We start from the raw sequence: 14,770 nt of genomic DNA on the forward strand, positions 1-14,770 counted from the left end.
ACTGCAGTGGTGATCTCTCCCCCTCTTCCTTATACACAAACTGCAGTGGTGACCCTTCCTCCTCTTCCCCAAATACAAACTGCAGTGGTGACCCCTCCCCCTCTTCCCTATTTACAAACTGCAGTGGTGACCCCTCCCCCTCTTCCCTAAACACAAACTGCAGTGGTGACCCTTCCTCCTCTTCCCCAAATACAAACTGCAGTGGTGACCCCTTCCCCTCTTCCCTATTTACAAACTGCAGTGGTGACCCCTCCCCCTCTTCCCTATTTACAAACTGCAGTGGTGACCCCTCCCCCTCTTCCCTATTTACAAACTGCAGTGGTGACCCCTTCCCCTCTTCCCTATTTACAAACTGCAGTGGTGACCCCTCCCCCTCTTCCCCAAATACAAACTGCAGTGGTGACCCCTCCCCCTCTTCCCTATTTACAAACTGCAGCGGTGACCCCTCCCCCACTTCCTTATATGCAAAATGCGGCGGTGACCACTCCCCCACTTCCCTCTGCACAAACTGCCTCACATCGCACTGAAGATCAGGAACAAATGGATAGATTGCGTCAGGTGACATGGTAATGTATGCAGGTCGGTGTTTTAAATATTTATACCTGGGTCCTGTCGCAGAGCAGTAGAAGGGACGCCACGGAGCTTCCCCGCTGCCAGGAATATCAGGCCCAGCAACCCGGGCGTTGGGTTCCATGGCAGCCGCTGCCGCTCCAATTCTCCAGCACCCCATTTCCCCTCCCCCCACCGCCACAGAACCTGACGTCAGGCTGAGCACAAGGTCCGGCCCTATAATGGAAGAATCAGTGCTTCAAGGACTGCGGTGGTTCAAGAAGGCCCAGCACCATTCATATTGTTAAATATTCTCTGATGTTCAACATCACGGGTCAGTCCTCTCTGGACACTTTGGGGGAATTTTCTCAGGCAATGGGAGGCGGGTTGGCTTGTGTGTGGGGGACTAAATCTCCTAGAAGTGATGTCAGGTCGGGATCCCGACATCATTCCTCCCACTCCGGCTTTCACTGGGGTGGGATTGAAAGTGAATGGGGAACCCCCTTGGATCTGTCAGGTAAGTAATTAAGGTATTTAAAAAACCAATTAGGAACTGTTTAATCCCTCACTTCTGGATTTCTAGGACATCTGTTTCCCGACCTGTCAGTAACTTGCCAGAGTCACCGATGCAGTGCAAAGTAGGAAGAACTTCTTCAGTGAAACTAACAAGCTGGGAAGTCTTTGATCAGTTACACTGAAGAGTTCCAGCTATGGACAGGTGACAAGCTGCTTTTCAAAGCACTTCTCTGGAAGTTGATTGCCAACGTCTTGGAAGGCACTTTAACTGTCTAGCACCTCACTCACTTGCAGCTGCACTTCCCTGATGCCAGCCTTCACCACAGCATGGGAGCAGCTTATGCAGCTGCACCTTGCATCTCTGATGAGGGACAAGAGGCGAAGCAACACCACCAACAACAGCAGCAGCACCAGCTTCCTTCTCCTCAGCCTATTGCCCCTCCACGGGGTAGAGGGATGGACAGCAAGATCCAGCTCGAAGGAGACGAGACCCCCAACACAGTGTCTATAGGCAGAGGATCAGCTCTCTCGATGTGTCTGAGTACCAGGGCATCATGCAACTCAGGTTCTCAAGGCAGGTCACTGCTGACATCTGCAGCCTCCTGGAACAAGGCCTCCTTCCCAGTAGAGCAGGTGGGCACACATTGCTAGTGGCCAATAAGGTATCTGTTACTGGACGACCACTCACCCCCCACGCAATCCCCTGGGTTTCTGCCTCGCTCCAAGTTGTCTGCTCTCTTCTCCTGCAAGGAGAGAAAGCAGAGAGGTGAGAATGTTAGCAATGGTTTGTTTAGCAGCAAATGTCCTGCATGGGTGGCACAGTGGTTAGCACTGTAGCCTCACAGCTCCAGTGACCTGGGTTTGATTCTGGGTACTGCCTGTGTGGAGTTTGCAAGTTCTCCCTGTGACTGTGTGCGTTTTTGCCGGGTGCTCCAGTTTCCTCCCACAGCCAAAGACTTGCAGGTTGATAGGTAAATTGGCCATTCTAAATTGCTCCTAGTATAGGTAGGTGGTCGGGGAATTGAGGGAAGGTGGGGATGTGGTAGGAATATGGGATTTATGTAGGATTAGTATAAATGGGTGGTTAATGGTCAGCACAGACTCGGTGGGCTGAAGGGCCTGTTTCAGTGCTGTATCTCTAAATAAAATAAATAAATGAGTTTGTACATTTTCAGTTCTAGCGGGCATGGATCCCCAGAACACAATGGCTCCTAATTTGGCACTGAATTGACAATCTCATTCAGAAAGGTAACAAGGAAGGCTGGTGTGGGAAATGGAAAATTGCACTCTGATCCAACCCTTTTGAGGGTTGTGCTGAGGCACTTTGGGAAGAGTAGATGGAGTTTCCTCGGCATCCAACTTTGTTATATCTGACCTGGGATTTTAATGCTGATACTAGATTTTTCAACACAATAGTCATTCATCTTGAACAGCACAACATTCACCAAAAAAAAGGAAAGGAAAAAATTTGTCTTCATTTTTTTTAACCCTTGTCATGCTAGACCCCAACTGCTAAGAATGAGGCACATTAATTTTGTCATATGAACATCGATTTGAAAACTGTTGCTTAAGTGAAGAAAGGACTTGTTCAAAAGATCATCAGGCCCCTGGCTGGAAAGACATTTGCTTATCAACAGACAGTGCTGGTGGAGACAAAGGTGTTACTTCCCTTATCCAATTTAACCCACAATGACTTTGAGATTGTGTGTAAGAAGAGACATTCTAGGGTCAGCTAAGACCAGAGAATCCACAAATAGATGTGGTTAGACCAGATGGTCATGTGACTAACCTGCTTGGCAACCTGGTTTTCTGAATTGTACAAACAGTTTGAACTGAGAGTGTCTGTTTGCTCCTGGGCTGTAAAGACCTCTCCTGGCTGGCTCACCACAGTCTCTCCTGTCTGCTCCCATCTCTTTCTCACGGAACTGCAAATCCACCGAAGGCACGTGAACCCCAAGAGAGAAAAGTCTCCTACAGTGAATAAGGTTTAAGAAGAATACTGGGCCCCAACGAAAAGAAAGATATACCTACAATCAAGGACTCTACAGTGAGCTCGAAGATCTGTAACAAAAACCCTCTTCAGAGATTGACTCAAAATTTTCCACTTTATTTCTTCTGCGCTGTTCTGTCTCTATCTACATGTGTGTATCACATCTGCATGCTAGCGTGGGCGCGCCGTTTATCTGTAGGCATTAATCGAATTCGAGTTTAAGTTGAAGTTTAATAAATTTCAACCTTTCTTCTTTAAACCTAAGAAAACCTGTTTGTGCTGGTTTTGTTGCCTTATAATTGGAAAGCAGTGAACAAGGATTCAGCAAGGGGGAGCTAAAAACACGATGTGTTTAATATTAAACCCTGTTATGCTAAGACCAGGTGAAGGCTGAAAGGGAACCATAGACCCCTTTCTCACCTGGTCGTAACACCCTCCATGAGCTCCAGTGATATGGGAGCAGTCACTTAAATTCTTTACTCTTCCGGTGCCATTCTTTCCTGTTGCTCCAGTGCAATTGTGCTGACGGCAGTGCAAAAACATAGACAGGAATATTTCAATAATAAGAATTGAAATATTTATCTAATAGTGCTTTCTTGTAGTTAGGAATCACTAAGGCCGACACAATGGGCTGACTTTTGCCAGGGTGGCGGGGGCCCCAATGACACCTGAAAGCTGGGAGCAACCCCGCCTCTGCCATTTTTGGGACCCCTGGCCACATTTTAGACCCAGTTGGCAACTAATTAGTTTCTGTCAGAGCTCCTGTTCCTTTAAGGGATGAGAGCCCACCTCCAAGCTCTGCCGGACAATTGGAGGGCTAGCAGTGCTTCAGTCTCAGGAGTGCCACCAACAGCAGTGGCTGCTGGAACTGCACCTAACTGAGGTGGGTGTGGAGGTTGGGGGTTTGTGAAGACAGGGGGGTTGGTGGGGGATTATTGCCACGGAGGCGGCCATTGCCGCCGGGGTGAGGGGGGGGCCTCTCTGTGAGCCACAGGGTGCCTAATGAGGAAGGCCCCCCCCACTGAGACCGCAGGAAGGCTGCCAGGGTTCAGCAGGCTGTCTGCCCACAGGGCAGAGAGCACACCCACTACTGATAAAATACCAGCGGCAGTGGAAAAGGCCCTTACTTGGTGACTTAAGTGGCTCAATTGGCCTCTGGGCAGGAGGGCCGTCCTTCACCTTCCCCACCGCTGATAAAATGCCTTGGCAGTGGGAAGGCGACAAGCACTCCACCCACTGCCTTTTCTCGCCATTTTATGCGCCCCGCCCCCCTTCCCCATCTCCCAGCCTGTCCCTAGAGAGCTGGTAAAATCCAGCCCTATATGTGCACAGTCTCAATAACTAAGCTGCTGATGACACTGTGGGACTCAATCGAAAGAGGTGGTACATCTGTCTAGGACTGCAGTACCTTTTGAAGAAAAATGCCTTCAATTCCACTACCTAATCTTCCATAAATGCAAGTACTTTTTTCCTTTGTCTTTCACAATGCCACAAATAAACTAGAAAACAAGACTCGAGAGGTCAAATTGTCTCCTTCTGTGTCATCATGACTCGATGACTGATAATATAAACACATCAGTGGGAAATAACTCTAACTGCTGATTGACAGAAAACAATGACTTTTCATTTTGTTGCTCACTCATGGCTGGTACTTTGGGTTCTTTCCCTTCTGGAACTATATGATGGGCTATAGCAAAAAATTTTATGTCACACAATTGGGTTTTAGCCAGTTAGTGCATTCTTAAACTTTGAACATGGCTATTATATCAGTAGTTACTGTGGGTTTTAAAATATAGTACATGCTGTGCCTTGTAAAGTATTTAGTAGATACCACAGTAATTGAAGTCCATCATTTTCTTGCATCACATTTATCCCAATATAGGCTTCAGTTAACGTGCAGTGGATGGACAGAAATAAAGGCATAAAGTACTATCCAGCCAGTTTTCCTTTGTGGTGCAGACAGGCGGGCAGTGGGTGCCCAATGACAGGCTCAGCAGCAGGCCCGATGGAATTTTATGGTCAGGCCTCAGTTAAAAACAGGAGACATGCGGCCAGCACTAATCACACCACTTGTAATCAGTGCACCATTTGGGACAATAGGATCTCCAGCAGGCCTGCCACTTTTTAAAGCCAGCCTGCAACTCTTACAGGAAAGGTGACATTTTCAGTGATGAGCAGGCAGAGCACTACGGAGGCAGCAGGAAAAATGATAACTCTTATTTTCAGATACTGCCATGGAGGTCTTCAGGGAATGAGTAAGGAATAGGAAGGAGGTCCCAAGATGGATGACAAATGCCCCAGAAAATTAGCCAGCAGTGGAGAGATGTGGCTAGGCAGATTAATGCAGCAGCATACATCCTAGGACCTGGCTACAGTACTGGAAGAAATTTAATGGCCTTATCATCACTGTCAAGGTAAGATTCCCCTGCGCATCTTTCTAAAACTCTTCATTGCCTTGTGGCACCAGACTTCAACCCCAAAACTAGCAATCCTTCCCTCCTCCACTTCACAAGCCTCTCCTCCAAGTGAGCAGGAGCAGAGGCAAGTGGAGAGGATGGCACTGGTAAATACTCACCAGGGGACAAGATGATGTCCTAGTTCTGCCAAAGAGGACAGAAACGCAGGGATTAGGGGCCCAGCCTTTAAAAGAAACATGCTGGTTTCCCTTCCTATGCTCCACTGGCATGAGGCTCTGAGGGGAATGACTGGAGGCCTAGCATATGCTGCTGCCCTAAGGGATGGCAATATCATGCTGACTCCTGTGTAGCTGAATCCGTATCATCCTGGTCACTACCATCTTCCTCCTTCTCTGCTACCCCTCGCTGTGATAGATCTGCAAGAAAGGAAGGTAGAAGGCAAGAATGGGTAAGTGTCATGCCGATGGGGTTAAAGAGATGGAGAAGTGGGTGGAGGGTTATGGCTGAGTGGTGCTTCACAGGGATGCCCAGGGTGATAATGCAAGTACTCAGTCAGTAACCTGGAGGCTTCTGACCACAGCAAGGCTACGTGCATGATCACGAGCTGCCTGGCATTCTCCTTATATGGAACAAGGGGCTTGCAAAGGAGGATATCTGCTCCAGTGGCCTGTCTTTGCCACAAGTTTTACCCATAGTTTTAATATACTGGGAAAGAATTATGAATATTAAAGTGCCAGAAATGGGGACATTGAAGGCAGGATGAACAGATGCCTGGGTGTGGGTGCCACCAAGTTACAAAAATTATTACTTGTGTCACCTAGAGAGAGGTGGCACTGGCACTGACTGACAACTTGCCTCAAGCTTACACTGAGCGAAATCCAAATGAACTCTTTTTATTCATTCTTGGGATGTGGGCATCGCTGGCAAGACCAGCATTTATTGTCCATCCCTAATTGCCCTTAAGAAGGTGGTGGCCATAGAGTCATAGTCATAACATCACAGAAGGAGGCCATTCAGCCCATTGAGTCCATGCTGGCTTTTTGTAGAGCAATCCAGGCAGTCCCATTCCCCCGCTCTATCCTGTAGCCCTGAAAGTTTATTTCCCCCAAGTGCCCATCCAATTTTCTTTTGAAATCATTCATCGTCTCTGCTTCCACCATCATTGTAGGCAGTGAATTCCACTTGTTGCATAAAAATGTTCCTCCTCACATCCCCCTGCATCCCTTCCTCTATACCTTAAATTTGTGCCCCTAGTCCTTGTACAATCAGCTGGTGGGAATGAGCTGTCTTCTTGAACCACTGCCATCCATGTGGCGTACGTATACCTACAATGCTGTTAGAGAGGGTTTACCAGGATTGTAAGTAGCTGAAGCCCAAGCACTGATCCTTTCAGCACCTCACTAGTAACAGCCTGCCAATTTATTCCTAATCTTTGTTTTTTGTTTTTTAAACAATCCACTGTCGATGTGAATATTTTACCCCGAAACTCATGAGCCTCTATCTTGTGCAACAACTGTTTATGTGGCACGTTATCAAATGTTTTGAAAATCCAAATATACTCCATCTACTGTTTCCCCTTTACCCATCCTGATGTTACAACCTCAAAAACTCTTACTGATTTGTTAAACATGATTTCCCTCTCATAAAACTATGTTGACTCTGCCTAATCCTATTATGATTTGCTAAGTAAAAGCAAAATACTGCAGATGCTGGAAATCTGAAACAAAACAAAAAGTGCTGGAAATACTCAGCAGGTCTGGCAGCATCTGTGGAGAGAGAAGCAAAGTTAATGTTTCAGGTCTATGACCTTTCATCAGAACTCTGATGAAAGGTCACAGACCTGAAACATTAACTTATGATTTGCTAAGTACCTGGTTACCACTTCCTTAAAAATGGATTCCATCATTTTCCTGATGACTGATGTCAAGCTAACTGGCCTGTGGTTCCCTGTTTTCTCCCTCTTATCTTGAATAGCTGTGTTAACTTCCAATCCACTGGGACCATTCCAGAATCTAGGAAGTTTTGGAAGACCATAACCAATACATCCACTATCGATCCAGCCACCTCTTTTGGAACACTAGAATGAAGGGCATCAGGTCCAGGCAATTTGTCAGCTTTTGATCACATTCATTTCTCCAGTACCTTTTCTTCACTAATGTTAATTACTTTAAGTTCCTCCGTCTCATTAGACCTTTGGTTCCCTGATATTTCTGCTATGCGTTTGGAGTCTTCTACTGTAAAGACAGACCCAAAGGATGGAATCTTACCAAATCCCAGGTTGTCCCACCGCCGGGACTGAAAGCGGGACCCAAGCCCATCTAAGTGAACGGCAGAATCCCAGGCGGGATTTTACTGGTGGCGGCCATTAAGAGGCCGCCATCAGGACCGCCTGCTTGCCCATCAGAGTGGTTGCCTCAGCAGTGCCACTGATATGTTGAGGCACCCTCAAACGCCAGGTAAGATTTTTTTACTGTGCCAGTGCCAGGCAGGCAGGACCTGGCGATTGGAGGGATGAACCCTCCAGGGCAAGAGCGGAGCCAGGGAGGTGGCCATTGCCGCTAGATATACCCGCTGCATGGGCCATGGATCGGCCATTAAGGAAGGAACCCCCTCCCCCCACTGGGACCCCACTGGGAGGCAGCCATGGTTTATCTGGTAGTCCCCCCATGCAGCGAGGACCTGTCCCAATACAAGTAAAATGCCGGCAGGGGCAGGAAGTGGCCATTAATTGGTTTAATTGGCAGCCTGCCTCTGATTAGTGGGCAGCCACACCGCTGACTTTCCCGCCATTGAGAATATCCCATAGAGATGGGAAGATGTTGCGCTCCCCTCCCGAAGCCTTCTGTCACCATTTTACAAGGCCTCCTGCCTCTCATCCCATCTCCATAGGCTGGTAAAATTCAGCCCATGTATTTGCTTACCGTCTCTGTTTAAGGCTGTGGATGGAGTGCCAATCAAGCCATCTGTTTTGTCCTGGATGGTGTTGAGCTTCCTGATTGTTGTCGGAGCTGCACTCATTGAGGCAAGTGGGAATGTTCCATCACAGTCTTGACTTGTGCCTTGTCAATGATAGAGAGGCTTTGGAGAGTCAGGAGGTGAGTCAATCGCCATATTATTCCCATCCTATGACCTGCTCTTGTAGATACAGTATTTATATGACTGGTCCAGTTAAGTTTCTGATCAATGGAGACCCACAGGATATTGCTGATGAGGGATTTGGCGAACTACCCCAGGAAACTTCCATGCAGCTCCCTCTCAATGACAAAGCTAACACTATTTTAAAGGAGCAACAACATTGCAGATTACACGAAATTCAGGGCTTGTAATGAAAATGATTAGTTGAGTAATATAATGTTTGAAAGCATTCAATTTAAGTTTCTGTAACTTGCAAGAGTTTTTGATGCAATTGTTTACGATGCTGATTTTTGTTTGCCATCTTGCTAAGCAACCAAAACATATAAGGGGCCATTTGAACCAGGTGCAGTTAAAATTGATGCGAAAACTTACAGACCGTCATCCCATTCTGTTTCTGCTGTCTTCCAATTCAGCCAGCTTTTCTCAGCAAGCAAAAAGGCTCCAATGATATCAGTGGCCTCCTATTGTCCAAAATTCTGCTCCAGCCAGTGCCGAGCAGGCTATGAACCAGGGCCTTGCAGATGAAGTGCAGTAGCTAATATACGTACATATGAATTAGGAGCAGGAGTAGGCCAATCGGCCCCTCGAGCCTGCTCCACTATTCAATAAGTTCATGGCTGAACTGATTTCTCCACATTACCACCTACCCCCCATAACCTTTCAACCCCTTGCTTATCAAGAATCTCTCTACCTCTGCCTTAAACATATTCAAAGACTTTGTTTCCACAGGAAGAGGAAGAGAGTTCCAAAGACTCACAACCATGTGAGAGAAAAAAATTATCCTCATCTCAGGCGACCCCTTATTTTTAAACAGTGACCCCTGGTTCTAGATTCTCCCACAAGGGGAAACATCCTTTTCACATCCAGCCTGTTAAGACCCCTCAGGATCTTATATGTTTCAATCAAGTCGCCTCTTGCTCTTCTCAATTCTAGCGATACAAACCTAGCCTGTCCAACCTTTCCTCATAAGATCGCCTGCCCATTCCAGGTATCAGTCTAGTAAACCTTCTTTGAACTGCTTCCAATGCATTTACATCCTTCCTTAAATAAGGTGACCAGTACTGTGCACAGTACTCCAGATGTGGTCTCACCAATGCTCTGTATAGCTGAAGCATAACCTCTCTACTTTTGTATTCAATTCCCCTCATGATAAATGATAACATTCTATTAGCTTTCCTAATTATGTGCTATATCTACATATTAACCTTTTGCGATTCGTGCACTAGGACACCCAGATCCCTCTGCATCGCAGAGCTCTGCAGTCTCTCACCATTTAGATAATGTGCTTCTTTGTTATTCTTCCTGCCAAAATGGACAACTTTGCATTTTCCCCACATTATGCTCCATCTGTCAGATTTTTGCCCACTCACTTAATCCATTTGTAGCCTCCTTATGTCCTATTCACAACCTACTTTCCTACCTATCTTTGTTGCATCAGCAAATTTAGCAGCCATCCCTTCGGTCCCTTTGTATAAATTGTAAAAAGTTGAGGCCCTGGCACATATATCTTGCCAACCAGAAAATGACCCATTTATGCCTACTCTCTCTTTCCTGTTAGCTAGCTAATCTTCTATCCATGCCAATATGTTATCCCCTACACCATGAGCTTTTATTTTTTACAATAACCTTTGATATGGCACCTTATCTAATGCCTTCTGGAAATCTAAGCACAATACATCCATCGGTTCCCCTTGATCCACAGCACATGTAACTCCCTCAAAGAACTCCAATAAATTGGTTAAACATGATTTCCCTTTAACAAAACCATGTTTACTCTGCCTGATTACCTTGATTTTTTTCTAAGTGCCCTGCTATAATGTCTTTAATAATAGCTTCTAACATTTTCCGTAAGACAGATGTTAAGCTAACTGGCCTGCAGTTTCCTGCTTTCTATCTCACTTTTTAAATAAAGGAGTTACATTCACTATTTTCCAGTCTAGCGGAACCTTCCCTGAATCTAGGGAATTTTGGAAAATTAAAACTAATGCATCAGCTATCTCACTACCCACTTCTTTTAAGACCCTAGGATGACGTCCATCAGGACCGGGGGACTTGTAAGCCCACAGCTCCAACAACAACAATATGGCCCAAGCTTCATGCTGCCAAGGTCAGGGTGGTATGGAGCTCAGCTTGGTTCCTGCTCACATGATTTCTGTTCTGCGTTAATATCAGGCCTAAAGTGTCTGAACTTGGTCAAATGTAATGCACTAACTACCCAGTCTGCTATATGTAAATTAATTAGCTTTAAGATTTTACATTTCATTGTTTTCACTTCAGTGATTGTGAAATGAATGCTGGAGAGTTCTAGATAGGGAGGGAACAAATAAGGTCAGTTGCTGTGCTCTTTGCAGTTGCTTACACGTGGTAGCTATCTGGTGTACTCCACATGTGATGTGCTTGGGAGAAAGTAATCTTCACCTAGTTTACGCTAGTGCCTGCCTTTCTTTTCTGTGATGTCAACCAAAAATTGAAAACAGCAGGGTTAACCCACTGGAAGCTTCAGTACAATAGCTACACCATGTCAAAATTTGAATCAGGTGGATCTTTGCTTTGAACAGAAATGGTCATTTTTTTTTGTGTAATTTCATGGTTTCTGTTCTTTTACAGTGTCTATGCTTTAAAGACGTCTGCAAACGCAACATGAAATCCTGTGACATTGATCACAAGTCGTGGGAGTCAGTTGCCAGCGTTTGCCAGAGCTGGCGAGCGGCCATAAAGACGGGGCTAAAATATGGCGAGTCGAAGAGACTTAGTAGTTGGCAGGAAAAAAGACAGAGGCGCAAGGGGAGAGCCAACTGTGCAGCAGCCCCGACAAACAAATTTCTCTGCAGCACCTGTGGAAGAGCCTGTCACTCCAGAATTGGCCTTTATAGCCACTCCAGGCGCTGCTTCACAAACCACTGACCACCTCCAGGCGCGTATCCATTGTCTCTCGAGATAAGGAGGCCAAAGAAGACCGTGTCAGTCCCTAACTGCTTAACAGCAAGATGTTGTAATGCATTAAGAAACTTAAATGCAAATTCAAAGGTCATTGTGAATAATATGTATCAGGTTTTTCGAGTTTTACCAAATTCTAAAACTATATAGCGCATATATTTAATGGAACAGTTAAATAAATGACTATTGAATGACTATTGACCAGTGAGGGTTTGGTAGTATTAGACGGATGTTCTGGAATTTCCTATTCAATAAATTTGTAAGGTGGGGCTGGTTAGGGAGAGTTTTTATGGCTTTTATCTTCTTGAAAGTTTTATCGATGACTTTGCAACTGATAAAAAATAAAGAAGGAGTCCATGATACCATAAGTTATCCATGGTCGGTTGGGAAAGGGTTATCGATGGAATGAAAAATCTGTCTCATTTTATAGGGCTAAAAGTGTGATTGGGTTCACAGGTCATGATGATCCAATAATTGGAGGAGTGTAAAGTTGGTTGAGTAGGCCTTAGACTTGTTGTTAACCCAATTTGCAGAGCATTTCTGTCACAGAAAGTGACTTTGCTTTTTACATAGTGCCATCATTAAGGCCTTCTAAAATAAGTCAACCTTTAGTTCTTCATATTTTTGATAGGTGATCACCCATTTAAAATAGGCAGTGCAGTAAAGCTACCTGCATCCGTTTTGGATACAGCACTCTTCCCCAACTATTATCCCCCTAATGCAGAAGCCCGATCTTAACTTGGGCAGGTATCAGGCAGGCAGAAACAAGGCAAGTGGGAAGCCCAGGTATCAATTCAATATAATTGAGAGGCTGCCTACCTCATTATGAGTTAAATGAAGCACCTAGTCACATGAGACAGCTACTTCCAGTGCTGCTGGTCCCATTCCTGGAAAGCATGATGTAGCAAAAGTGAACAAATTTCCACTCCTCTATCACCCCAACATCCATCCCATGGCACCTTTCCATGCAGGTGTAGCAGATGCAACACCTGCACTTTTATCTCCTTCTCCTCAACATCCAAAGTTCCAAACACTCCTTCCAGATGAAACAGTGATTTACGTGTAGTTCTTTCAATTTATTACACCGTATTGTGCTGCAGAACTAGCCGCGCCCCTAGCCTAGCTGTTCCAGTAGAGCTACAACACTGGAAAATTGTCCAGGTATTTCCTGTCCACAAAAAGCAGGACAAATCCAACCTGGCCAATTACCACCCTATCGGTCTACTCTCGATCATCAGCAAAGTGAAGGAAGGGATCATTGACAGTGCTGTCAAGCGGCACTTGCTCAGCAATAACCTGCTCACTGACACTTAGTTTGGGTTCCGCGAGGGCCATTCAGCTCCTGACCTCATTACAGCTGCGGTTCAAACAAGGACAAAAGAGCTGAACTCCAGAGGTGAGGTAAGAGTGATTGCTCTTGACATCAAGGCAGCATTTGACTGAGTATGGAATCAAGGACCCCTAGCAAAACTGGAGTCAATGGGAATCAGGGGGGAAAACTCTCCATTGGTTGGAGTCATACCTAGCACAAAGGAAGATGGTTATGGCTGTTGGAGGCCAATCATCTCAGTCCCAGGACATCACTGCAGGAGTTATTCAGGGTCATGTCCTAGACCCAACCATCTTCAGCTGCTTCATCAATGGCCTTCCCTCCATCATAAGGTCAGAAATAGGGACGCTTATTGATGATTGCACAATGTTCAGCACCATTTGCAACTCTTCAGATACTGAAGCAGCCTGTGTCCACATGGAGCAAGACCTGGCCAACATTCAGGCTTGGGCTGATAAGTGGCAAGTAACATTCGGGCCACACAAGTGCCAGGCAATGACTATCTCAAACAAGAGCAAATCTGACCATCTCCTCTTGATGTTCAATGGCATTACGATTGCTGAATTCCCCCACTATCAACATCCTGTGGGTTACCATTGACCAGAAACTGAACTGGACCAGCCACATAAATACTGTGGCTACAAGAGCAGGTCAGAGGCTGGGAATTTTGCAGCGAGTAATTCACCTCCTGACTCCCCAATGCCTTTCCACCATCTCATCATTGGCTGTCCCTCTCTTCAAGGATGACTTCTACTCAAGGTTGTTAGTTTCTGCCATGGGTCTTCAGGTGACTAAACAGGCCGACTCTTGACTTGCAGATGTTTGAGCACGTGGGGCAGGATGTCCCATGAGGCAGTGGGATCCTGAGTACAGGATTTGCTTCTTTTCCTTTCCTTCTCTGTCGCCGTACTGCCTCATCATTAAGGCATTTGGACTCAAAGCATGATGCAGCTGATGGACAAGTTGTAGCCATTTTGAACGATTGGTAGCAAGCTCCTTCCAGTCATCAATGTCAATGCTGCCAGAGCTTCAGAGTGTCTTTGAAGGGTTTTCTTTGTCCTCCCCTGGAACACTGGCTATTTGAGAGTTGAGAAAGTAGGACCTGGCGGGGGAGACAGTTTTCAGCCAGACACTGTGTCCAGTCCATCGAAGTTGGTTTTGCAGGAGTTTTGCCTGAATGCTTGTGGAGCTGGATTCAAGAAGGACACTAGTGTTTGTTTGACAATCCTCTCATTGAATTCGGAGGATGCAATGGAGGCACTGCTGATGGAATTTCCCTAGCGCTCTTATGTGTCACTGATACACAGTCCAGGTCTCTGTAGTACAGGAGTGTGGTGACAACAACTGCTGTGTACACGAGGACTTTTGTTAACTTGCGACACTCCTTGTTGTCATACCCTTGCTGCTGTAGTTTGTAGAAGGCTGAGCTGGTGCAGCTGATCCGGTATTGGATCTCGTCGTCGATAGTGATCTTTTGAGATAGGTGGCTGCCAAGGTATGGAAAGTGCTCAACATATTCCAGAGTCTCTCCTTCAACATATATGGGAAATGGCACTGCAACAACTCATCAAGGCTCCTTCGATAACACCTTCCAAAGCCGTGACCTCTACCACCTAGAAGGACAAGGGCAGCAAATGCTCGGGAACACCACCACCTGCAAGTTCCCCTCCAAGCCACACACTGGGCTGGATTTTGTTCCCAGCCCAACGTCAGGTTTTGTGGCAGGAGGGGTCAGAGAATCGGAGTGGCACCGGAGCCCGGTGACAGGATTGCCGGTTCCAATCTTCCCGGTGGCGACGAGGCTCCATGGCAGCACCTCCACCGCTCTGCGACGGGATCCTACTTTAATATTTACAATACCTCTCTGCATAAATTTAAATTTAATTCCCTGTGATC

The 14,770-nt window shown here is 46.1% G+C and overlaps 1 long non-coding RNA gene across 1 annotated transcript; it reads left to right on the forward strand.

Annotated features, from left to right (window-relative positions):
- The first annotated feature begins 470 nt into the window (after window positions 1-470).
- LOC137368679 (uncharacterized) lies at window positions 471-11,739 on the forward strand. Its single transcript, XR_010974802.1, has 2 exons — window positions 471-579; window positions 11,215-11,739. It is a non-coding gene; the product is annotated as an uncharacterized lncRNA (long non-coding RNA).
- The last annotated feature ends 3,031 nt before the right edge of the window (window positions 11,740-14,770 follow it).

Source organism: Heterodontus francisci, chromosome 4, assembly GCF_036365525.1.
Source record: "Heterodontus francisci isolate sHetFra1 chromosome 4, sHetFra1.hap1, whole genome shotgun sequence".
NCBI classification, from domain to species: domain Eukaryota; kingdom Metazoa; phylum Chordata; class Chondrichthyes; order Heterodontiformes; family Heterodontidae; genus Heterodontus; species Heterodontus francisci.